This window comes from Anomaloglossus baeobatrachus, chromosome 4, assembly GCF_048569485.1.
Source record: "Anomaloglossus baeobatrachus isolate aAnoBae1 chromosome 4, aAnoBae1.hap1, whole genome shotgun sequence".
Classification (NCBI taxonomy): domain Eukaryota; kingdom Metazoa; phylum Chordata; class Amphibia; order Anura; family Aromobatidae; genus Anomaloglossus; species Anomaloglossus baeobatrachus.
This window is the reverse complement of record NC_134356.1, coordinates 97,046,143-97,070,378: the sequence shown is the minus strand read 5'-3', so window position 1 is coordinate 97,070,378 and position 24,236 is coordinate 97,046,143.

Below are 24,236 nucleotides of genomic sequence, written 5' to 3'. Positions count from 1 at the left end.
GCTGCCTCATCTTGTGCCTCCCATGTCACGCATTGATCAGATAGGAAGCCAATCAATAGTAATAATAATAAAAAAGGGGAGTGTTTATGTCTAGCTAGAAACCTGAGGTAATTTTTTGCTCCTCACGTATGGGTAATTTAACCCCTCCATTCCCAAGCCAGTTTTCACCTCAACGACAGTGCAATCTTTTACAATTCTGACCAGTGTCACTTCATGAGGTTATTACTCTAGAACGCTTCAACATACTTTAGTGACTCTGACATATTTTTTCGTGACATGTTCTACTTCATGATAGCTGTAATTTTAGGACGATATTTTTTGCGTTTATTTGTGAAAATATCGGAAATTTGGCAAAAACTTTGCAAATTTCGCAATTTTCAAGCCTTGACATGTTATGCCCTTAAACCAGAGAGTTATGTCACACAAAAAGGTTACTAAATAACATTTCCCACATGTCTACTTGACATCAGCGCAATTTTTGAAACATTTTTTTTTTGTTAGGAAGTTAGGATTGAAAGTTCATCAGCAATTTCTCATTTTGCCATCAAAATTTATAAAACCATTTTTTTTAGGGACCACATCACATTGAAGTGACTTTGAGAAGCCGAGGTGACAGAAAATACCCAAAAGTGACCCCATTCTAAAAACTGCACCCCTCAAACTGCTCAAAATCACATCCAAGAAGTTTATTAACCCTTTAGGTGCTCACAGAAACTAAAGCAATGTGGAGGGAAGAAATGAAAATGTCTTCTTTCCCACAATAATGTTACTTAAGCCATAACATTTTTGCATTTTCACAAGGGTAACAGGAGAAAATGCACCTTACAATTTGCTGTGCAATTTTTCCCGAATACACTGATACCCAATATGCGGTGGAAATCAATTGTTTGGGCGCACGACAGGGCTTGGAAGGGAAAGGAGCACAGTTTGAACTTTTGAACACAAAATTAGCTGGAATCGTTAGCAGACGCCATGTCGTGTTTGCAGACCCCCCCCAAAAGTGACCCCGTATTAGAAACTAGACCTTTCACGGAATTTATCTAGATGTTTGAGCACCTTGAACCCCCGGGAACTTCACAGAATTATATAACGATGAGCCGTGAAGATAACAAAAAATACATTTTTACCACACAATTGTTACTTCAACCAAATAGCTTTTTTCACAAGGGTAAAAGAAAAAAATGCATAATAAAATGTATTGTGCAATTTGTCCTGAGAACGCTAATACCTCATATGTGGTGAAATTATACTGCTTAGGCACATGGCAGGACTTAGAAAGGAAGAACAATATTTGAATTTTAGAGCGCAAAACTGTCTGAAATAAAAGATGCCATGTTGCATTTGGAGAACCCCTGATATGCCTAAACAGTAACGCTCCCTCATAAGTGACCGCATTATGGAAACTAGACCCCTCAAGGAATTTATCTAGATGATTGGTGAGCAGCTTAAACCCCTAGATGCCTCACAGAATTTTTAAACGTTGAGCCATGAAAATGAAAAATACATTTTTTTTACCACAAAAAAAATATTTTAGCACCCAAGCTTTCATTTTCCCAAGGGTCACTGGACTTAATACACCATACAATTTGTTGTGCAATTTCTCCTGAGTACACCAGTATCCCATATTTGATCAAAAACTATTTTTGAGACACAGTATAACCACACATTCCACATTTTGTATTAAGGCGATCAGGATTGCATCCTATCTGACGATAATACCACTTATATCCTCTAAACAAGAATATACATGATGCCAATATTTCTTAAAATTATACCACTTTATTAATGAAGAGTAAAAAACACATACACATACAAAGAAGGGCACAACAGGGTAGAGAGAAGTGCAACTGTGACTCCCACGGATTGAGGGGAGGGTAGGTGGGGCAAAACAAGTGGATAGTCTCAGGGCAATATAAGTGGATAATCAAAATCACTGGTCTGTATGTAGATCATGCTATGCCTATAGACACTGAATCAATAACATGTCTTCTGTGCGAACCTGTGGAGTAATTTTGATATGCGGCCCCTCTTGTGACATATGGCTGTGACGGATATCCACAAAGAATTAATATTGATATATTGCTTGTTCTCTTTTTAAAAATGTAAGCATGGTCCTTCTGTTTGTATAGTGGTAGGGTTAGTGACAAATATACTGACACTCATGTGCCGTTATTAATTAACCCACTTGGGAAGCACATATGTAGCCCTTTGGGCTTTTATGGTTATTTAAATTGTGTCAGTGTGTAGCCACAGACCCCTCGCTGGCCACTTCTGTAAGACCTCTGGGGAGACATGTTATTGATTCAGTGTCTATAGGCATAGCATGATCTACATACAGACCAGTGATTTTGATTATCCACTTATATTGCCCTGAGACTATCCACTTGTTTTGCCCCATTTACCCTCCCCCCAATCCGTGGGAGTCACAGTTGCACTTCTCTCTACCCTGTTGTGCCTTTCTTTGTATGTGTTTTTTACTCTTCATTAATAAAGTGGTATAATTTTAAGGAATATTGGCATCATGTATATTCTTGTTTAGAGAATATAAGTGGTATTATTTTGAGACACAGTGCAAAGTGAAGAAGGGAAGGAGCACCATAGTTGAGATCAGATGTAGTTGCAATGGTTTGCGGGGGCCATGTCACTTTGGCAACACCTTAGAGGTGCCTAAACAGTGGCGGTACTGCGCAATTGACCCCATTTTGGAAACTAATTGACCCCTGAAGGAATTTATCTAGATGTTTGGTGACCACCTGGAACCAATATAGGTGCTTCATGAATTGTTATAACGTTGTGAAAACAAAAAAAACAAACATTTTTTTACTGCAAAATGTTGTTTTAACCCCAAATTTTACAAATTTACCATAGTAACAGAAAATGATGCACCATAAAATTTGTTGTGCAACTTCTGAGTATGACTATACCCCATATATGGCTGAAAATTACTTTTGAGGCACAGTACAAAGTGAAGAAGGGAAGGCCTGTCATATTGGAGTGCAGATTTAGTTGAAATAGTTTGCGGGTGCCATTTCACATTGGCTGTGCCCCTGAGGTTTCAGAACAGCAGAACCACACACAAGTGACTTCATTTTACAAATTGCACACATCAATTAATTCATCTAGGGCTGCAGTGAGTGTGAAGCCCCACAGGTGTTGTGTCGGTGCATTACCTTCAGGGACTCCACTCGGCTGGATCTGTCACTGGTAGGGAATCTTCTATTTGTCGTGACGCCACTCTCAGTATTGCGGTCAGTGGGGACCGCCACTGCAGGTTGAGGGACGCCTGGGGCTGATGGTGAGTGCAGTTAGTTGGAATAGCCTCCTGAGAGTGAGGCAAGCCCCAGGGCCCTGTGTAGGTGCGTAGTACCACAAGGCGCAGAATAACTCCACACAGGCAGAATGTCTTTCAGGGTTTTTACTCACTTCAGGTGGCAGGGTGAGTAACCCGGGCGTAGCTGGGATGAACCAGGCGGGAACCAGGTATCCTTCAGGCTGACTTCTGATGGTGACTACCAACTCGCCTTCCTTAGCCCTTGGTGGTTTGGGGTAACCCCGACTTTTAGTCCCTATGGGGGTCACCCAGGGAAGTTGCTGAAGCCTCACTCCCCTTCGTTTGCCGTATGCTTGTTGCCTGGGCCAGATCACTCCAGCTGCTTGCCTCCTGTGACCTATGGGCCCTAACTGTGGCTACGTGGCTGCGGCTTTTGTGGTGTTGTGGTGTGGGCTTTGAGGGCCCCACACCGGCAGGTTTAGCAGGGAAAGGTGGATCTATCCCCGCTCCGGGATCTGCCGCCCGTTTGGGCCTGGTACTCCCTAGCAGTCTCCTTACTTCCCACTCCGTGCTCTCTCTCTAGCTGAGATGGGTTTCGGGTAGCACTCCTAGTTGACCGTTCTCCCCCGTCGGTAGCCACTGCGCGGACGCTGTCAGATTACAGCAGCCCAGGGGAAGGGGTCAGCTCTCCTCGGAGCTCCCTGGACTCTGCACTGAACCGGCTCACATCTGGGACCTTCACTGCTGCTCCTGTCAGAGCTTCACTTTCCTGCTCCTCACTCCTCCACACTCTGCTGCAGACTGTTTACTCCTCCTTCTCTTTTCCCTTTGTGCCTGCCTACGCCACCTAGCAACCAGACTCTCTTACCACACCCCTTGAGAGGAGATGGAGGCTTTTGGCCCCCTCCACTATTCCAGTGGAGGTGAAGGCTTTTCCCCCTCCTGGGATCCCCAGGGGTCCTCTCATGGGTACATGTGTGAGACCTGATCACTATGCGCCTGTGTAGTCACACCTCGGTCAGCCTTCTGGATTACCTGTATTGTACTGTCCCCAGCATGGGTGCAGTACTCAGTGGTGCCTGACCAGGTCAGGGGCGCCACATTCCCCCTTAGTTATCACCAGCACGTCCTCGGGCTGCAAGACAACATTTTAAAATGCATAAAACATTAAAACATGTAAAACATTTAAAAGCACCAGGTACCATACATCACCACCCTCCACCCACAAGTCCGTTAACCCACCCAAAACCCTTTCACGTTGGCCGCGCCTTCAGCCACTTCTGGCAGGATGTAGAGGCGGCTTTCATGGGCTGGTGGTCTTCAGGGCATACCTGGCCTGGTGGATCCGCGCCTTCAGCCTCTTCTGGCAGGATGTAGAGGCGGCCTCCACAGTTGGTGCTGACCAGGTACCCTCTTTGTGGTGGAGAGCCAGGCCCCATAAACAGGCATGCTCTCTGGTTGCAGGTAAGCCAAGGCCCTATATACGGACGTGCTCCCTGGTTGCAGACGAGCCAAGCTTCTAAACAGGCTGACTCTGGTGGTGGTGGTGCCCTCTGGTGTAACTATTTACACTGCGAGAGTTTGTGGCTATAGCCAGTTCATAGCCTTAAGGTTTATTTCTCACATCAGTTTATGTGGGCACATTGCTTAAACTTGAAAACGTTGCAAAACTTCAAACTTGTCAAACTGGGAACTTCTATGCTTCTTTCTGTACTTTACTTTATGCAGATTCCTCCTCACCAGGGCTTGGGCCTGTAGGGCTGCGGCACCTGCTGCTTTCTCGGTCTTTTTCATCGTCCGTGGTGGTCTCATCGGTGGGTTCTTTGTCTGTTCTTTCATCTTTCTGCTCTGGAGACTGTGGTGCAGGGGTGAACTTGGATCTGCTACGGCGCCGTGTCTTGCGGACTGGATTCTGCGGGGTACAGCTTACAAGCTCCCAGGTGAGGCTTTTAGGCAAATCTTCTTCCGCAGACGGTGTCAGGTCTTCTTCATCCCAGCGGGAATAGGGCAACATCTCCGGCTCTGGGCATGGATCCACTGCTGGTGGCTCCTGAGTCAGCTCCTCAGCTTCCTGGCCTCCCCTCCCCCTTAGTTCTTCTGAGCACTCCTTTGGTGGCAGTGCTGGGGATGGACTTTCTTCAGCAGGCCCAGGCGGGGGACTCTTTGGCGTGGTTGCTGCAGGGGTTGCCGGAATCCTCTTGGGGGTATGCGGGGGTAGCATGTACCGGTCCACCATCCATTGTGGAAACTTGGCCTCCATGTCAGCCTTCAGCTGCCAGTATGCGGGGTCCTCCCCCAGCGTGGGCTTTCCAGCAGGGACCTCTTTGGACTGGGGAGCGATGTCTGCTCTGGCCTTGCAGGCCGGGGAAAATGGTGATGCAATCTCTTGGCGGGCCGCGCCTGGCATGGCGGCGGCCTGATCTTGGCGGGCCGCACCCTGTATGGCGGCGGCCTGGATGGGCACTTCTGGCGCAGCTTGGATCGGCATCGCAGCTGCGATGGGGTCTTTGCAGGCTGGGCTGGGCGTCGCTGCAGCGATCGGAGCTTGGCGGGCCGCACCTGGCGTGGCTGCGGCCTGGTTCAGCACCTCACTTGCGGCGCGGACGAGCGTTGCGGCTGCGGTAGGGTCTTGGCGGGCCGGGCCTAGCAGGGCGGCGGCCTGGGTCAGCGTTACGCCTGCGGCGCGGATGAGGGTCGCGGTGGCAGCCGGTTCTTTGCGGGCCGGGCAGGGCATCGCTGCAGGGACCGGGTCTTGGTGGGCCGAGCAGGGCATCGCTGCGGCGGCCTGGGCTTGGCGGGCCGCACCTGGCGTGGCTGCGGCCTGGCTCAGCGTCGCCGCGCCGGGCGCCTCTTCAGGGACCGCGGACGTGACAGCAGGGGTCGGGGCATCCGGACCGGCAGGGGTAATACTGGACTCACCCATCGGTGGCAGCATCGGGGTCTGAGTCGTTGCCACTCGGTCTGGCGCTCGGCTCTCCCTTCATAGGCCTGAACCGCGGCAGCCATCTCCAGAAGTTCCATGCGTTCTTCTCTGATCTGCTCCACGACCCGGGTCTCCAGTCGGTCGCAGAACTGGGCCAGCTCCCGATACCACCAGGCAGCGGAGCCCGGTTCTGGGTTTCTGCGGTCAGACGCCATTTCTTCTGCGCCCTCTTCTGCACGATTTCCCAGCAGTGGACTCGTCGTTGCCTCTAGTAGCAAGCTGTTCAGTTTCCGCTCTGCCTCTTTCAGCAGCTCCTCTCCCAGCAGCAGGCTTCTGGCTCCCTTTCTGTCCCGACGTCTCTGGACGCTTCCGCTCTCTTCACAAGCGAGGTCAGAACTCTGCAGGGGATCTCTGGGTAGCCACACCTCTTCGTGGGCGGTAACTTCTCCCAGCGCGGGCTGCTGTTGTTTTTCAGCGCGCTTTTCATGGTGGCAATATGGCGGCGCTTCCAATTTTCCAAGCGGACCGCCCAGGCACATGGTCACCTGTCTGGACAGGTCTAGTCCTTATCCTGTTCGTGACGCCAGATGTGAAGCCCCACAGGTGTTGTGTCGGTGCATTACCTTCAGGGACTCCACTCGGCTGGATCTGTCACTGGTAGGGAATCTTCTATTTGTCGTGACGCCACTCTCAGTATTGCGGTCAGTGGGGACCGCCACTGCAGGTTGAGGGACGCCTGGGGCTGATGGTGAGTGCAGTTAGTTGGAATAGCCTCCTGAGAGTGAGGCAAGCCCCAGGGCCCTGTGTAGGTGCGTAGTACCACAAGGCGCAGAATAACTCCACACAGGCAGAATGTCTTTCAGGGTTTTTACTCACTTCAGGTGGCAGGGTGAGTAACCCGGGCGTAGCTGGGATGAACCAGGCGGGAACCAGGTATCCTTCAGGCTGACTTCTGATGGTGACTACCAACTCGCCTTCCTTAGCCCTTGGTGGTTTGGGGTAACCCCGACTTTTAGTCCCTATGGGGGTCACCCAGGGAAGTTGCTGAAGCCTCACTCCCCTTCGTTTGCCGTATGCTTGTTGCCTGGGCCAGATCACTCCAGCTGCTTGCCTCCTGTGACCTATGGGCCCTAACTGTGGCTACGTGGCTGCGGCTTTTGTGGTGTTGTGGTGTGGGCTTTGAGGGCCCCACACCGGCAGGTTTAGCAGGGAAAGGTGGATCTATCCCCGCTCCGGGATCTGCCGCCCGTTTGGGCCTGGTACTCCCTAGCAGTCTCCTTACTTCCCACTCCGTGCTCTCTCTCTAGCTGAGATGGGTTTCGGGTAGCACTCCTAGTTGACCGTTCTCCCCCGTCGGTAGCCACTGCGCGGACGCTGTCAGATTACAGCAGCCCAGGGGAAGGGGTCAGCTCTCCTCGGAGCTCCCTGGACTCTGCACTGAACCGGCTCACATCTGGGACCTTCACTGCTGCTCCTGTCAGAGCTTCACTTTCCTGCTCCTCACTCCTCCACACTCTGCTGCAGACTGTTTACTCCTCCTTCTCTTTTCCCTTTGTGCCTGCCTACGCCACCTAGCAACCAGACTCTCTTACCACACCCCTTGAGAGGAGATGGAGGCTTTTGGCCCCCTCCACTATTCCAGTGGAGGTGAAGGCTTTTCCCCCTCCTGGGATCCCCAGGGGTCCTCTCATGGGTACATGTGTGAGACCTGATCACTATGCGCCTGTGTAGTCACACCTCGGTCAGCCTTCTGGATTACCTGTATTGTACTGTCCCCAGCATGGGTGCAGTACTCAGTGGTGCCTGACCAGGTCAGGGGCGCCACATTCCCCCTTAGTTATCACCAGCACGTCCTCGGGCTGCAAGACAACATTTTAAAATGCATAAAACATTAAAACATGTAAAACATTTAAAAGCACCAGGTACCATACATCACCACCCTCCACCCACAAGTCCGTTAACCCACCCAAAACCCTTTCACGTTGGCCGCGCCTTCAGCCACTTCTGGCAGGATGTAGAGGCGGCTTTCATGGGCTGGTGGTCTTCAGGGCATACCTGGCCTGGTGGATCCGCGCCTTCAGCCTCTTCTGGCAGGATGTAGAGGCGGCCTCCACAGTTGGTGCTGACCAGGTACCCTCTTTGTGGTGGAGAGCCAGGCCCCATAAACAGGCATGCTCTCTGGTTGCAGGTAAGCCAAGGCCCTATATACGGACGTGCTCCCTGGTTGCAGACGAGCCAAGCTTCTAAACAGGCTGACTCTGGTGGTGGTGGTGCCCTCTGGTGTAACTATTTACACTGCGAGAGTTTGTGGCTATAGCCAGTTCATAGCCTTAAGGTTTATTTCTCACATCAGTTTATGTGGGCACATTGCTTAAAGTTGAAAACGTTGCAAAACTTCAAACTTGTCAAACTGGGAACTTCTATGCTTCTTTCTGTACTTTACTTTATGCAGATTCCTCCTCACCAGGGCTTGGGCCTGTAGGGCTGCGGCACCTGCTGCTTTCTCGGTCTTTTTCATCGTCCGTGGTGGTCTCATCGGTGGGTTCTTTGTCTGTTCTTTCATCTTTCTGCTCTGGAGACTGTGGTGCAGGGGTGAACTTGGATCTGCTACGGCGCCGTGTCTTGCGGACTGGATTCTGCGGGGTACAGCTTACAAGCTCCCAGGTGAGGCTTTTAGGCAAATCTTCTTCCGCAGACAGTGTCAGGTCTTCTTCATCCCAGCGGGAATAGGGCAACATCTCCGGCTCTGGGCATGGATCCACTGCTGGTGGCTCCTGAGTCAGCTCCTCAGCTTCCTGGCCTCCCCTCCCCCTTAGTTCTTCTGAGCACTCCTTTGGTGGCAGTGCTGGGGATGGACTTTCTTCAGCAGGCCCAGGCGGGGGACTCTTTGGCGTGGTTGCTGCAGGGGTTGCCGGAATCCTCTTGGGGGTATGCGGGGGTAGCATGTACCGGTCCACCATCCATTGTGGAAACTTGGCCTCCATGTCAGCCTTCAGCTGCCAGTATGCGGGGTCCTCCCCCAGCGTGGGCTTTCCAGCAGGGACCTCTTTGGACTGGGGAGCGATGTCTGCTCTGGCCTTGCAGGCCGGGGAAAATGGTGATGCAATCTCTTGGCGGGCCGCGCCTGGCATGGCGGCGGCCTGATCTTGGCGGGCCGCACCCTGTATGGCGGCGGCCTGGATGGGCACTTCTGGCGCAGCTTGGATCGGCGTCGCAGCTGCGATGGGGTCTTTGCAGGCTGGGCTGGGCGTCGCTGCAGCGATCGGAGCTTGGCGGGCCGCACCTGGCGTGGCTGCGGCCTGGTTCAGCACCTCACTTGCGGCGCGGACGAGCGTTGCGGCTGCGGTAGGGTCTTGGCGGGCCGGGCCTAGCAGGGCGGCGGCCTGGGTCAGCGTTACGCCTGCGGCGCGGATGAGGGTCGCGGTGGCAGCCGGTTCTTTGCGGGCCGGGCAGGGCATCGCTGCAGGGACCGGGTCTTGGTGGGCCGAGCAGGGCATCGCTGCGGCGGCCTGGGCTTGGCGGGCCGCACCTGGCGTGGCTGCGGCCTGGCTCAGCGTCGCCGCGCCGGGCGCCTCTTCAGGGACCGCGGACGTGACAGCAGGGGTCGGGGCATCCGGACCGGCAGGGGTAATACTGGACTCACCCATCGGTGGCAGCATCGGGGTCTGAGTCGTTGCCACTCGGTCTGGCGCTCGGCGCGCGGCTCTCCCTTCATAGGCCTGAACCGCGGCAGCCATCTCCAGAAGTTCCATGCGTTCTTCTCTGATCTGCTCCACGACCCGGGTCTCCAGTCGGTCGCAGAACTGGGCCAGCTCCCGATACCGCCAGGCAGCGGAGCCCGGTTCTGGGTTTCTGCGGTCAGACGCCATTTCTTCTGCGCCCTCTTCTGCACGATTTCCCAGCAGTGGACTCGTCGTTGCCTCTAGTAGCAAGCTGTTCAGTTTCCGCTCTGCCTCTTTCAGCAGCTCCTCTCCCAGCAGCAGGCTTCTGGCTCCCTTTCTGTCCCGACGTCTCTGGACGCTTCCGCTCTCTTCACAAGCGAGGTCAGAACTCTGCAGGGGATCTCTGGGTAGCCACACCTCTTCGTGGGCGGTAACTTCTCCCAGCGCGGGCTGCTGTTGTTTTTCAGCGCGCTTTTCATGGTGGCAATATGGCGGCGCTTCCAATTTTCCAAGCGGACCGCCCAGGCACATGGTCACCTGTCTGGACAGGTCTAGTCCTTATCCTGTTCGTGACGCCAGATGTGAAGCCCCACAGGTGTTGTGTCGGTGCATTACCTTCAGGGACTCCACTCGGCTGGATCTGTCACTGGTAGGGAATCTTCTATTTGTCGTGACGCCACTCTCAGTATTGCGGTCAGTGGGGACCGCCACTGCAGGTTGAGGGACGCCTGGGGCTGATGGTGAGTGCAGTTAGTTGGAATAGCCTCCTGAGAGTGAGGCAAGCCCCAGGGCCCTGTGTAGGTGCGTAGTACCACAAGGCGCAGAATAACTCCACACAGGCAGAATGTCTTTCAGGGTTTTTACTCACTTCAGGTGGCAGGGTGAGTAACCCGGGCGTAGCTGGGATGAACCAGGCGGGAACCAGGTATCCTTCAGGCTGACTTCTGATGGTGACTACCAACTCGCCTTCCTTAGCCCTTGGTGGTTTGGGGTAACCCCGACTTTTAGTCCCTATGGGGGTCACCCAGGGAAGTTGCTGAAGCCTCACTCCCCTTCGTTTGCCGTATGCTTGTTGCCTGGGCCAGATCACTCCAGCTGCTTGCCTCCTGTGACCTATGGGCCCTAACTGTGGCTACGTGGCTGCGGCTTTTGTGGTGTTGTGGTGTGGGCTTTGAGGGCCCCACACCGGCAGGTTTAGCAGGGAAAGGTGGATCTATCCCCGCTCCGGGATCTGCCGCCCGTTTGGGCCTGGTACTCCCTAGCAGTCTCCTTACTTCCCACTCCGTGCTCTCTCTCTAGCTGAGATGGGTTTCGGGTAGCACTCCTAGTTGACCGTTCTCCCCCGTCGGTAGCCACTGCGCGGACGCTGTCAGATTACAGCAGCCCAGGGGAAGGGGTCAGCTCTCCTCGGAGCTCCCTGGACTCTGCACTGAACCGGCTCACATCTGGGACCTTCACTGCTGCTCCTGTCAGAGCTTCACTTTCCTGCTCCTCACTCCTCCACACTCTGCTGCAGACTGTTTACTCCTCCTTCTCTTTTCCCTTTGTGCCTGCCTACGCCACCTAGCAACCAGACTCTCTTACCACACCCCTTGAGAGGAGATAAAGGCTTTTGGCCCCCTCCACTATTCCAGTGGAGGTGAAGGCTTTTCCCCCTCCTGGGATCCCCAGGGGTCCTCTCATGGGTACATGTGTGAGACCTGATCACTATGCGCCTGTGTAGTCACACCTCGGTCAGCCTTCTGGATTACCTGTATTGTACTGTCCCCAGCATGGGTGCAGTACTCAGTGGTGCCTGACCAGGTCAGGGGCGCCACATGAGCATACGGAGACTACAGGTGTATAACAAAAATATTATACTATTGGGCGGTGAAGAAAAAATAATTTCATTTTTACCACTAAAATGTTGTTTTAACCCCAGATTTCCAATTTTCACAAGGGAAATGGGTAGAAAATGTGCTGTAATGTGTTACAATACGTGGCAATACCCCACATGTAGCTGTACAGTACTGTTTGGCCACACCACAGGGCTCAGGAGGGAAGGAGCTCCATTTGATGTTTGGAGCGCATATTTTCCTAGAATAGTATGTGGACTCTGTTGGCAGAGCCCCTAAGTGCCAGAACAGTAGAAATCCCCTCAAGTGACCCAATTTTGGAAAATACACCCCTCTTGGAATTCATCTATGGCTGTAGTGATGATTTAGTCTCTAGAAAACACCCATGGTGTCAAACGCAGTTAATGTTGCAGAATTAAAAATTGCAAAAAAAGTCCATGTTGCCCAGTACATTGTAGTACCCGTACATTGTGCCAAGCTAATGCTTCTGGAAACCTGCAGCTTGTACATTTTGGTATGCTCTCCTCACTACAATAATGCCAAACATGTGGACACTAACTGTGGTTTAGGCATATTTTTGGGCTCAGAAGAGTTTGGGACATTTGGATTTGGGAGCGCAGATTTTGCTGTATTTTTTTTTTGAGGGGGAAAACCATATCATTTTCCAGAGCCTTTGTGCTATCAGTAATGTGTAAGCCCCCTATCTTTCCATTAAACGATGACAGAACTTGTTTTTGTGGGATGAGTTGAATGATATTTGGCGTCAATTTTGGTACATAACATTTTAGATCGGTTCACATTTATCCTGTGCTGAGCACTTACATCGGGATTTCCGTCAATGTCTCTGAAATACGTGAATCAGGGGAAACCCACAATGGATACATTCACTAATAAGGCAGCAGAACTACTCCAGGCTCTGTTTGGTCCCTGTGTAGCTGTGTCCGTTTTTTCATAGATGAACAAAATTGTTGATTACCGCAATTTTGTATATGCCCAAAAAGAGGCGTAAATAGATTGTCGCCGCCGGACTACAGGCCAGACGTAAGGTCAAAGTGACTCCCTATGCCTCATTACAGTGAACGTTCCTTTAAAAATTTTGTCTGAATCATCTTTGTCAGAGATTTCGGGTATGTGCCCACGAGCCGCACACACTGTGTCCTGGACACAGCATGTCTGCTGCGGAAAGTGACCGCAGCTCCCTGTACCCATGATCAGGGTTGGGAGCACTGTGGACTTTTGCTGTTTTCCCTGTGGAAAAAAACTTTTGTCTCCATAAGCATAAATTGACATACTACAGCTAGGGAAGCTGTGCTGCAGGTCAGTTTATGCGATGAAGAAAAGTAGTACAGTGGAGATTTCTATCAATCCATCCACTGTGCTTGTACTGTAGAACGCAGTGTTTTGGATGCAGCAAAATCATGCTGCTATTCCTAACCGTGGGCATGCACCCTTACTCTTAATCCCGGTACAAGTGCTCAGCGTAGTGTGCAGGATAAATATGAGCCGCGCTGTACTGCGATCTTTTAGAGGCAGAATGAACAAATCAATAGTAGTTGAAGAATTGGCTCTATTTTTTACGACGTTCACCTTGCAGTATAAGTGAATAGGCGCCTTTATTCCTCCAGTGAGTACGATTACAGTGATACCAGATATTTATATATATAGTTGTTTATTGGTTTGGCGACTATCACACAAAAAAATGCTGTTTTATAAATAAAGGTTTTTTGCATAACTGAATTTTGACGGTAATTTTTTTTTTTATTTTTCTGCCGACAGTCATGTGAAGGCTTGTTTTTGGCAGGATGAGTTGGATTTTGTATTGGCACCATTTTTGGCCTCGCAAGTTTTGTGATCACTTTCTATTCCACTTTTTGTGAGGTGGAATTTGACTTTTTGCAAACACATTTTTTTGCAGCTCCCTGAGCTCTGCTTTATTGCAGCAATATTTCAACACTGTCTGGCTGCAAGCTGGAGGCTGAAGCTTAGAGGCACCTGCAGAAGTGTCAGTTATAATTACACACAGCTCTGCAGTGAGAGCAGAGAGCGGCCATCACACTGGTAATGCCTCTTTTATTGCAGATACAGGATACTGTGGTATCTCAGGTTACTTTAGCCTCTTGGGCCAAAAGCAGGGGCAATTGTGAGGGAGCAACATTTTGAATTGAGGAAGGGATTTCATGTGGATCATGAAAATATTGTGGGGCAAAAATCCACTGCCCTTGTGATGTTTGATTCGGATGAGTCACCAGCAACAGGAGTAGCCCAAATAGCCAGATGAGCAGCAGCAGTAGCAGTAGCAGGGCCATCAAAAACAGCAGCAGGAGCAGCTGCACGTTGGCCTGGATTAACAGCTTGAGTACCCCGGGACTGGCTAAAACGCCAGTCCTCAATATAGGCAAAGAACTGGATGGGGTTTTCGCCTGCCTTCCTTGAATCAAGAAGTAATTATGTGGACAAAAGTATCTCAATAGGGTCTTACCCAACAAATGAACAGAATAACTATGAGTGTCACCCGCAACCAGAATGAAACGACATACAGCTGCCGCATGGTCCACAAGCCCTAAGGCAGAAATGAAATCTAAAGAAATCAGGAGATGTGTTGATCAATTTGCGCTGCTTTAGATAGATAAAAACTCCAGCGGTAGATGAAGTGTTTTATTCAACGCGTTTCAAAGTGAAAACCCACTCCTTCAGGACAAGCACCAATTTACCTATGTATTTATTCTATCTATCGTCTTTGTGCAGATGATTTTGCTTCCTCCTCGACTTAATCCAAATTATCATCAGTCCTTTGAAAGTAGACAAAAAAGAAGTCAATGTGTTTTGTTTTAGTAAAGAAAATCAGTTTCTCAAATTTTCAGAACAACATATAAACAAAATAAAAAAATAAAGGGCACAGGATTCATCTCCCTCCCAAATTCATCCTTGTGCTAAGAAAAGCAAGAAACACCCCCCACCCCCTAAAAAAGGCCCTACGTATTCTGAAAAGTATATTTTTTTTATGAAAAAAAGGTTGTGTTTCAGGGTGCATTTGCAATTCAGACGCAATTTGGCACCAGGTCCGCAAAATCAGCAATCCGGTTGTAGTAGCACTCCTGACGTATGCCTGTAGCTCAGGGTGCTGCCAAACTAGTGCAGTTAGGCGCTCTGTATCAATGCATTCAGGCATTTTAAAGTAAAAAATGGCCACTGACCAACTCACTTTCCCTCTCCAAAAAATGCCTTCTCCCCATAACCAGGAAATGTAAGGATGTCAATAAGGGTTATTTAAAAAAAAGTTACAAACCAATTAAAAAAACAAAACCAACACACAGATGCCATCCATGTGCTGTACGTCTTTCACACACACCCATAGACATGTATAGGTTTGTATATATATGTGAGTATAACTATAGACTATAATGGGTACTTGTGGCATCCATATAAAAAACGGACATCACTTGTACCTGAAACGCGAACATGTGAAAGAGACCTAACAGTAATTTTGACCAGAGGTGACAAAAATGTTTCCATGCCACTGTAATATATACGTACAGCAGGTAAAATAACTATTGAATAAGTCACCAGTTTTCTAAGTAAAGTTCTTTCTAAAGGTGATATTGACATAAATTTCTCACCAAATCTTGGTAATAACCCATTAATCCACACAGGCAAATAAATCGAACCATATATGTCCATAAATTGTGTGAAAATGAGAAATAAAACAGGGAAAAGTATTAAACACATGAAGTAAAAGATAAGCCATGGAAAATCATACCAGCTGAAATCTATCTAATTAGAAAGCAATCCTGACACGTAGTGAAAAATACAACAATAAACTTACAATGACCAGTTGCTCCTCCAGGTGTCCAAAAGCCAAGGATCACATGTGGAGGGCTACACAAAGACCTGGAATCATCAGGTACAGTTGTTTCCAAGAAAACAATAAGTAATGCACTTAACCTCCATGGCCTTTATGCACGCTCAACATGCAACACTCCATTGCTCAACAAAAAGCATGTTCATGTGCGCTTAAAGTTTACTTTAGTTCGATTTAGACAAGTCTGTGAAATACTGGGAAATATAGGGTGGTCAGATAAGACCAAAATTGAATTCTTTGAATGCCATAATGCACATCGGATGAATGAACAAATGTACCCAGACATTCTTCATAAAATTCTGATGCCATCTTCTTTGGTTATGAAAATTATACGTCGACATTTCAGAAAGACAATGATCAAACAAACAGCTAAGGAAACTGTCAATTGGTTTCAGAGAAAGAAAACAAATCTTTTAGAATGGCCCAGCCAATCACCAGACCTGAGTCCGATATAATATGTATGGAAGGAACTAAAGCTCAGAGTTCATAGAAGGAACTCACAGAACCTTCAGGATTTGAAGTATTTGTGTGGAACAATGGGCCAAAATCAGACCTGAGCAATGAATGTGACTAGTTTCTCCGTACAGAATCCGTCTTGAAGCTGTCATCACCAACAAAGACTTTTGTACAAAGCATTAAATGGAATCTGTCACCACGTTTGACCTGGCTAACCTATTAATATGGGCATATAGGTTATAGAGTGCTAAAAAGAGTCAGATCTCGGTTTCATATATATATATATATATATATATATATATATATATATACCTTCTTGTGGAAAAAAAATGTTTTATCTCTATGTAAATGAGCTCTTCCAAGCAATGTGTCTGATGCTGCCAGGAAGGTAGCGCTGCCTCTGCTCTTCATTAGCCTAGCCATCACCTCTCACTAGCATCACAGTATTCCTGTGACATCTAATTCTTGTCCTGAAATCCTGCACCTGCACACTGCAATTGCATAGTTCTCACAGACCTATTATTTTTTTCTTTAAAAGCCCTCTTACACTACACTGATTATCTGTATTACCCATGTGGAGTAATGTGATGACCTCCTCTTGTCGGGACTTTGTCATGTTTTTTGTCTGTTTTTATAGAAATACGACAATTTTAATTTAATAAAATTGACTTTTGACTTATAAATATGATCGGTCGACTTCCTGGACATCAGTCTGGAGGTGGATGTTGACGGGGCGGTCCAGACTGATGTCTTCAGGAAATCAACCTTTGTTAACTCACTACTACATGCGCACTCATCACACAGTCTGGCTACTATCAAGGCTATCCCGGTTGGACAATTCCTCAGGATGAGGGGGATCTGATCCACTGGGACCACCTTCAATAAACAGGCTAATGATCTTCGGGAGAGATTTAAACAGAGAGGGTATTGCTGCCAATGTATATCGAATGGCTATAAGAGGGCTTACAGTGTCTCATATGACCAATTAATACAACCTTCTACTTGACAGAAGGATGGTAGTGGGAATATCAAATATGTGTCGACATACAATCATAAGTGGTATAATATGTGCTCGGTGTTGCAGAGACATTGGGCAATACTTAAGTCTGATCCAATCTTGGGGAAATACCTTCTGGATACCCCATCCATGACGTCAAGAAGATCCAGGAACCTCACGGTTTTATTGGTAAAAAGCCATTATATTCCAGAGTTATCGAATTCCTTTGGCTCTACAGGTCCTAGTCGTGGTTGTATTCCTTGCGGCCACTGGCTGACATGCTCAAATATCAATTGCGGTTTTGGTTTTGATTCGGCTGATGGGACTAGACATTTTAACATCAACCAATATAGCTCATGTGGGATAACGCATGTGGTATATTATGCCACATGTGATTGTCCCCTGATATATGTAGGACTCCCCTCTGCAAATTACGTGCTAGGGTATGTGAGCATGTCAGGGATATTGTGGCCGCAAGAATAGTGGATGATCTTTCCACTTTAAAGACACTCACATCACTTTTGGGTGTTTCATCAATGTAATCCTAAATTTTTGCGGTTCCTCGGGATTGATGTTGTGCATGGGGGGATCTGTGGGGGGCAATATGAAAAAAACTCTGGGCACAAAGAGAAACAAGGTGGATTTATATGTTAGACACCTTGGCATCCCAGGGATTAAATTAATCCATCAGTTATGCCCTCTTTTTATGATCCTTGTCTTTGACTACTTGTTTTTAACATTTATTCTGTCTACTTATTTTTAATTGTTGTCTTTTTGCGGGTTTAATGAGTTTCCACTTCACTTTCCACTTCTCCACATTATAGACACCTGAGCCTGTTCCACCCCTGCATGTTCCTTTCAGAGGACGTCATTGCATTCCTGGGATCATTCCAATACATGGATTGACTTTATAAGTATCCTGATATTGCATGTGTTGGTGCCGATGTAAATACATTGTGCGTTACCATCCTTTGTACTTGTTAACCTCCTTGAACTTTAACCTGATCGGTCTCCTTAGCGGCGGTGTGACCGCACTTCCCAAATCTCATGGGGTGGTTGTCTTGGCGACGTCTTTCCGGGTTGAGCAAACGCGCAGAGGCTGGGGTGACGCGTCCCCCTCTTGTTCCTCTGCGCCAGCGCTCCCTGACGTGACATCGCTGAGCGGTCTCCCTGTGCAGTCTTGGGCGTGTACTCGGCTGCCCTAACGCCGATCATCTGGGAGCATGTGCTTGAGAATGTGTAATAGTTCTGTCCATATGACCGGATCACAGGACCTAAAAGGTCCTTGCAAGTCAGGACAGGATACTCTTTACCAAGAAGCAAGATTTGCACCCGCAAAATGTGTGTTGAGGCAGTGGGGTCTATATTTGGCACCTGTGGCTTCAGAGTTGCTAGTGGTAAGCCCATGACTGTTTTATTATTGATATTCATTCAGTGAGCATTATATCTTGCGCTTTATTTACTAATGCTGTGTCCTACCACTAGGTATTACACATTCATATAGATCAATTACCATATATTAGTCACAGGTATGAGCACTAGTCACTTTATTCCTTACAGTTGCCCTTTTTATTGTTTAGTCAGCATCAACATTTCAATAAAATTCTATATTGCACAAAATCATCATCTCTTTTGGTTCTCCTTTTTGCACTGGCATACATTGATCAGGATGCAACCAATTGCCATCAATATCTCATTTGTATTTTGGCGTGACAATGTTACGCTATGTGTAAAAATCCACTTCTCTAATTTAGTGACAGTTTCTTTATTCAAAAAATTTAGATCAGATGCAGCTGAATTATTCCAAATGTCAATTTTTTTTGGTCTCAGCTTTTTGTCCAAATCTTTTCGAAAGTCTCACTCTGGGCTTTATGTATTTTCTGGTAAGCATTGTCCTTATCTGTTCTGTTTCGGAGACTTAATGAACAGTAGCACTTGATCTTTTGGCACATTAAATGTCACATTTTTTTTAATTTCTTCCCCATTATCAACCTTTCTAAAGGTTTGGACACATTATATTCTCAATTTTTTTTTTATATCTTTGGCATGGGAGAAAGTGATGTATTTCGTGTTCTGGACCACACAGTGCTTTTTGGTCAATGTCTCTCTGTTATTTGTTTTGCTATTCACTATTTGAAACAATGCAGTCCTTGTCCAACACAAATAATGCATTTTCTGTGTACAGTGGGTTAATTTGTTTCCAGTGCCATGTGATATGTACATGCATGGAAAAGGTATTTTTTTCCATGCATGTACATGAGGGGGCATCGTCTCCTAAGATCACTGTATGCTTTATTTCAAGAATAGATTCATTTGTGACATTTCCGTTATCTATATCGCTTCTCCACCTCCTCAGAATATGTGTAAAAAGATGTCTGGGCCTGTTTTTTATGAGTGGTGGCTGTTCCTCACTACATTTTTTGTAATGTTCACACTCTTGTACATATTATTTTTATGTGCCTGAAAAGAAATAAAACCCTTATTAAAATAATTGAAAGAGTAAAACTTTAGTAGTCCTGTCACTTACCCAGTGTAACCAATTCTGTAGTAAAAATCTACACATTTTTAACTACTAGTATGTGTGGAATACTGTCTTGTTCTAAAAATGAAATTAATTACAGATTTCCATTAGTTATTTTACATTTTTCACATTGTTTACCAACATTTCTATAGAGTAAATAGTTTTAATTTAAGAATGTTACTTTTTATAGGTCTCTGGAAGGAAATGTGAAGTAAGCGCTTGTATTAATTCCTTAAGTGTACAGTCTCTGTGATTATCAATTAAGGGGGGAGCCAGCACTGCTTGAAAAATGGCGTGCGAAAAAATTAAGTGTAAATTCACAAAAAATTCCAAATGCACTACAATACAAAAATGACATTTTTAGCAAAAAATGTATCAACCTTTTGAGCCACCCCTGCCACGTGATGGCAAATCTCAATAGGGGGGTCCTACACTGTATTTCTAATTTCATTGTGCCATGCGGCCTCAAAAATTCATTAAATGTAGAACCATATTAAAGCAACACATTTATCTGTAACATCTCAGAAACCACTTCCATGTTTGCAAGGAGAGGCAACCACTAATAAAGGTGGCCCAGGTCCCAGCATGTGCAGCAACCGCCACACACACCAGGACAATGTCAGAACCACCCTCAGAGTGCCAAACCAGGGTCCATGAATAAAAGTGGAACAGGCCCAAGTAAATGGTGCTTGATTAAAAAGTCTGTGGAGAGGGGGGAGGTGGTAAAGTATGAACAACCACCAATATATAATAATGATAGAGACAAATGGAATCTGCAAACCAGACCCTTGTAATTATAAAAATATGAGCCACTGTTGTGGGATTGGGTTATTTGAACGTGCTTGCCATCCAAGGCACCTCCACAGTTGGGAAACTGCCAATGCATGGCAAATGACTCAGCTATTTCTGCCCACTCCGCTGCAGATTTTGGAAAAGGCATACAGGCCCTAAGGGAGTGTATAATGGCCTGACAGGTCTCAGGGATCAACATGCTCAGCAAGGAACGGGACATGGCTGCAGAGTACTGGAGATCTGTCAGGGACCGTCCAGTGGTCAGGAACCTCAGGGTCACACCCAAACGCTCATCCACAGGGACGGCTGCACGCATGACAGTTTCCTGCCTGATAATGTATGGACGGACACGGTCAAGCAGTAACATGAAAAATGCCTCGGACATCCTAAGATAATTGTGAAAGTCCTGTGGATTCCCCTCTTCAAGTTCCCGGACAAGTTGCATATGTGTGTAATTTTGCCGCCTCGACAGCCACTCTCGAGACCAAATGTGACATCATCGTTGATTGCAACGGCATCGCCTTTGCCCTCAGCCTCCTTGCTGATGCCCACACATCCCGCATTGTGGTGTTTCCTGTGGATGGAATGGGATGTTTTAGACTTTTTGACTGTTCTCAAATGGATACACACAAAGGTCTTTGTAACGCGTGTGAGTTTACATTCCCATGTGCGTCATATTCCTATGTGCGTTACACTTAAATCACTTACCACCATCTTGATGCCAAAATGCCAAAGGCTCGTTCAACATAGCAACGTGCTCTGGCCAATGTGCTATTAAATTGGGCTTTTGATTTGTCTAGTCCACGTCTTGGATATGGATGCATCAAATGCCTAGACAAGGCAAACCCCTGATGAGCAACCATGACAAATGGTGCATTAGGGCCATTAGTAACAGGTAAAGGTCTGGGTTCTGGCAAATTTAGATTGTTTGACATTAAGCGTCTTGCTAAGCGTGAACTTCTGAAAATTCGTGCATCAGAGGCACTGCCATAGGCACCAATATCAGCAAATAGAAAACAGTAGTTAGTGTCTACCAAAGCCAAAATAACTACAGAAAAAAACTTGTGAAAATTAAATTATCTTGAAGCAGAGTTAGGTGGTTTCTTCACTCTAATATGTTTGCCGTCTATGGCGCCAATACAGTTAGGAAATGATGTTTTGTCAAAATAATCTTCAGAAATGCGCATCCAATCCTGTGTTGTTGGCTGCTGCATGACATGATGCTTAAGGGTTTCCCATAGCACAGTAAAGGTATGCAGTATTATCATGCCAATTGTAGATCTTCCCAATAAAAATTCAAAATGTAGACTGCTGATGGATTGCCCAGTTGCAAGGAAACTAAAAATAACAAGGACATGACATTACTATGTTTATTATTTATAGTGGCTTCTTTTATTAAATAAAAATGTTTATTACAATGGCTGGATACATATACTGTTTAACAATTTTTGTATGCCTTTATTTAAAAATTATAATGAAAAATAGTTTTTTTCCATATTGGAAAATTAAATTAAATATATTTATATTTAATAAACAATGTTGATTGGATTTTGAATCTCGCATAATTTTTCTATTAATGGTTGAATGGTATGTCTAAGCACTCAGACCATGTTATTACACTAAAATAATTAAAATATGGGTTAGTAATAAATTTTCAAACACACATACATAGGTATATGAATGTACATATGGGTATTTACTGAATGTTTCTACATTTAAACACATTATAAGCCTGAAAAATAACGTATGAGTATGGAATAAAACACATACCGTAAAGTAGCCAACAAGCGTTCCTCAGGGGAGATGCTGAGACGCATACAGGTGTCCTGATGTTTCAATTGGTGATGCGCAAGGCCAAGGATGTTGTCAAAGGACGTTATGGTTATATGGCAGTATGCTTGAAATTTTGGCGGAGATTTGCGCATTTCACCATAAAGAATGTTAAAATGTCCATGCGTTTTCCTTAGCTTGACAAGTGGGTGGATCCACATCCTTTTTTCAACAGGTGGTTCATATTTAAGCTTATGTCGCCTAACACCAAATCTCCTAGATATCAACCATAGCAAATACATTGTTGCTTCATTTGATAGACATTTTGGAGTCTGTATAATGAGTGGAAGAGACCAGAAACAATGAATTTAAACGATGTTTAACCTAATAAACAGATGAGGGATGGTAATTGACCAATTAAACCCACCAGAATCGCATGATGAAGCATTAACAACGTAATTTGGGTATGAAAGCAGATCTCAAAAAACGGAAGTCACACGGACAACACACGTACGTATTTAATGCCAAAACGGACGTTACACACGTACACACGGCGAGCATACGCCATCACACGGATGTCATATGTACTGGAAAAACGCCCATAAAAAACGGAACACGGGCCCGAAAAACGAAACGTGAGACACGTACATTTTTTATGCGGAAGTGTGTTTTAGGCCTTATAGATTTTTTTCTTGATATCATTAGCTTCAATTAAGTATTTTCATAGAAATATTAATAAACTAAAAACAAAAAAATAAAACCGTTTTACAACACGGCGACAATGTCTGGTCTTCTGCTGTTCTGGTAATTTATGAGGATCAATACAAGCAAGAAGGACAACAGTCAAAAAATATTGAAACATACACAAATGCTAAACCACAAAACTTCAATTTATTATGCGACACACTCATTACTAGATGTGCTGTTGCCAGCTCACAGCCCCTGGCCCATTAAAATAAGCGCAATACCGCTCACGGTTCCCCAAGGCATCATGACGGCTACGGCTGGAAGGGGGCTTGGATTCAAGGCCGCAGGCTGGGGATCATGCTGCCGTCATGCTCCTGGAACAATTTGCCCATTAATACTTTCATCGATGTCCACATAGCCTGGCGGAATGTAGTCCTGTGCATCCCTTGTTTGCAAAAAATTGTCATACACAACAGGCAAGGACAACCCTATCTATTGATTCTAGTTTTAAATTAATGGGTGTTAAGAAAACCCGAAAACGACTACACATTATGCCAAACGCATTTTCAACCACCCGCCGTGCCCTTTACAGTCCGTAGTTGTAGATTTGTCGAGCAGGTGACAAAACAGTTTGTGGATAGGGTCTCAGGAGATGTGTTTGAAGGGGGAAAGCCCATCGGCAACAAAAACAAAGTTCATGTTGCCACAATTGGCAGAGTTGGGAGGCAAGGGCAACTCAGATCTTGCCAGCCGTTGACCAAATAAGGTGTGTTTTAGGACCTCCCATTAGAGACCCGGCCATTCATCCCAGCGTCTGTAACGGGGGCAGGGGGCGCCTCAGGGGGTGTAGTCGTGACCCCTTTGGGCGACAGGCTAACCCCCAGCCCAGCCGTCACTATTAAAACGAAGGTGTTGTTTGTGGGGCAGAGTGTAGGTGGCAGGAACGCTTCCATGTGGGCAATTTGCTTCTCGGTGACACCTTTTTTTCTCGGCTCACAGGCCTCTTCATCACTCCCAGTAAAGAGCCACAGACAGGCAGTTGATGAACCAAGAAATATTTTATTGAACACAGCTTCCACTCTTCTTTACATCTTTCAGCATCAAGTCACTTTGGTTTACAGATTAAACTTCTTGCTTATGGTTTCCTCTTTCCCCGGTAACTTTCCCTCGCCTGCAGGGGACATGCGTTAACCCCCTAGTAGCTGCACACTGAACCCTGTTTCACTGTAGAGCAGATCTAGCACACTACCGGCTCCGGATAAGTTCTCACCTCTCCACTTCTTTGCCGGGGGACTACTTCACTTGTTTTCTACGGGCGTTCCCATTTACCTTCACTTCTTTGTCAGGGCACTACCCCTCGCCTGCAGGGGCCACTTGTTATCCCCCTGATACCTGCACTGCACTGTAGTACACACTACCGGCTTTGGGACTAGTCTTGACTCTTCCACTTCTTCTGCCACTGC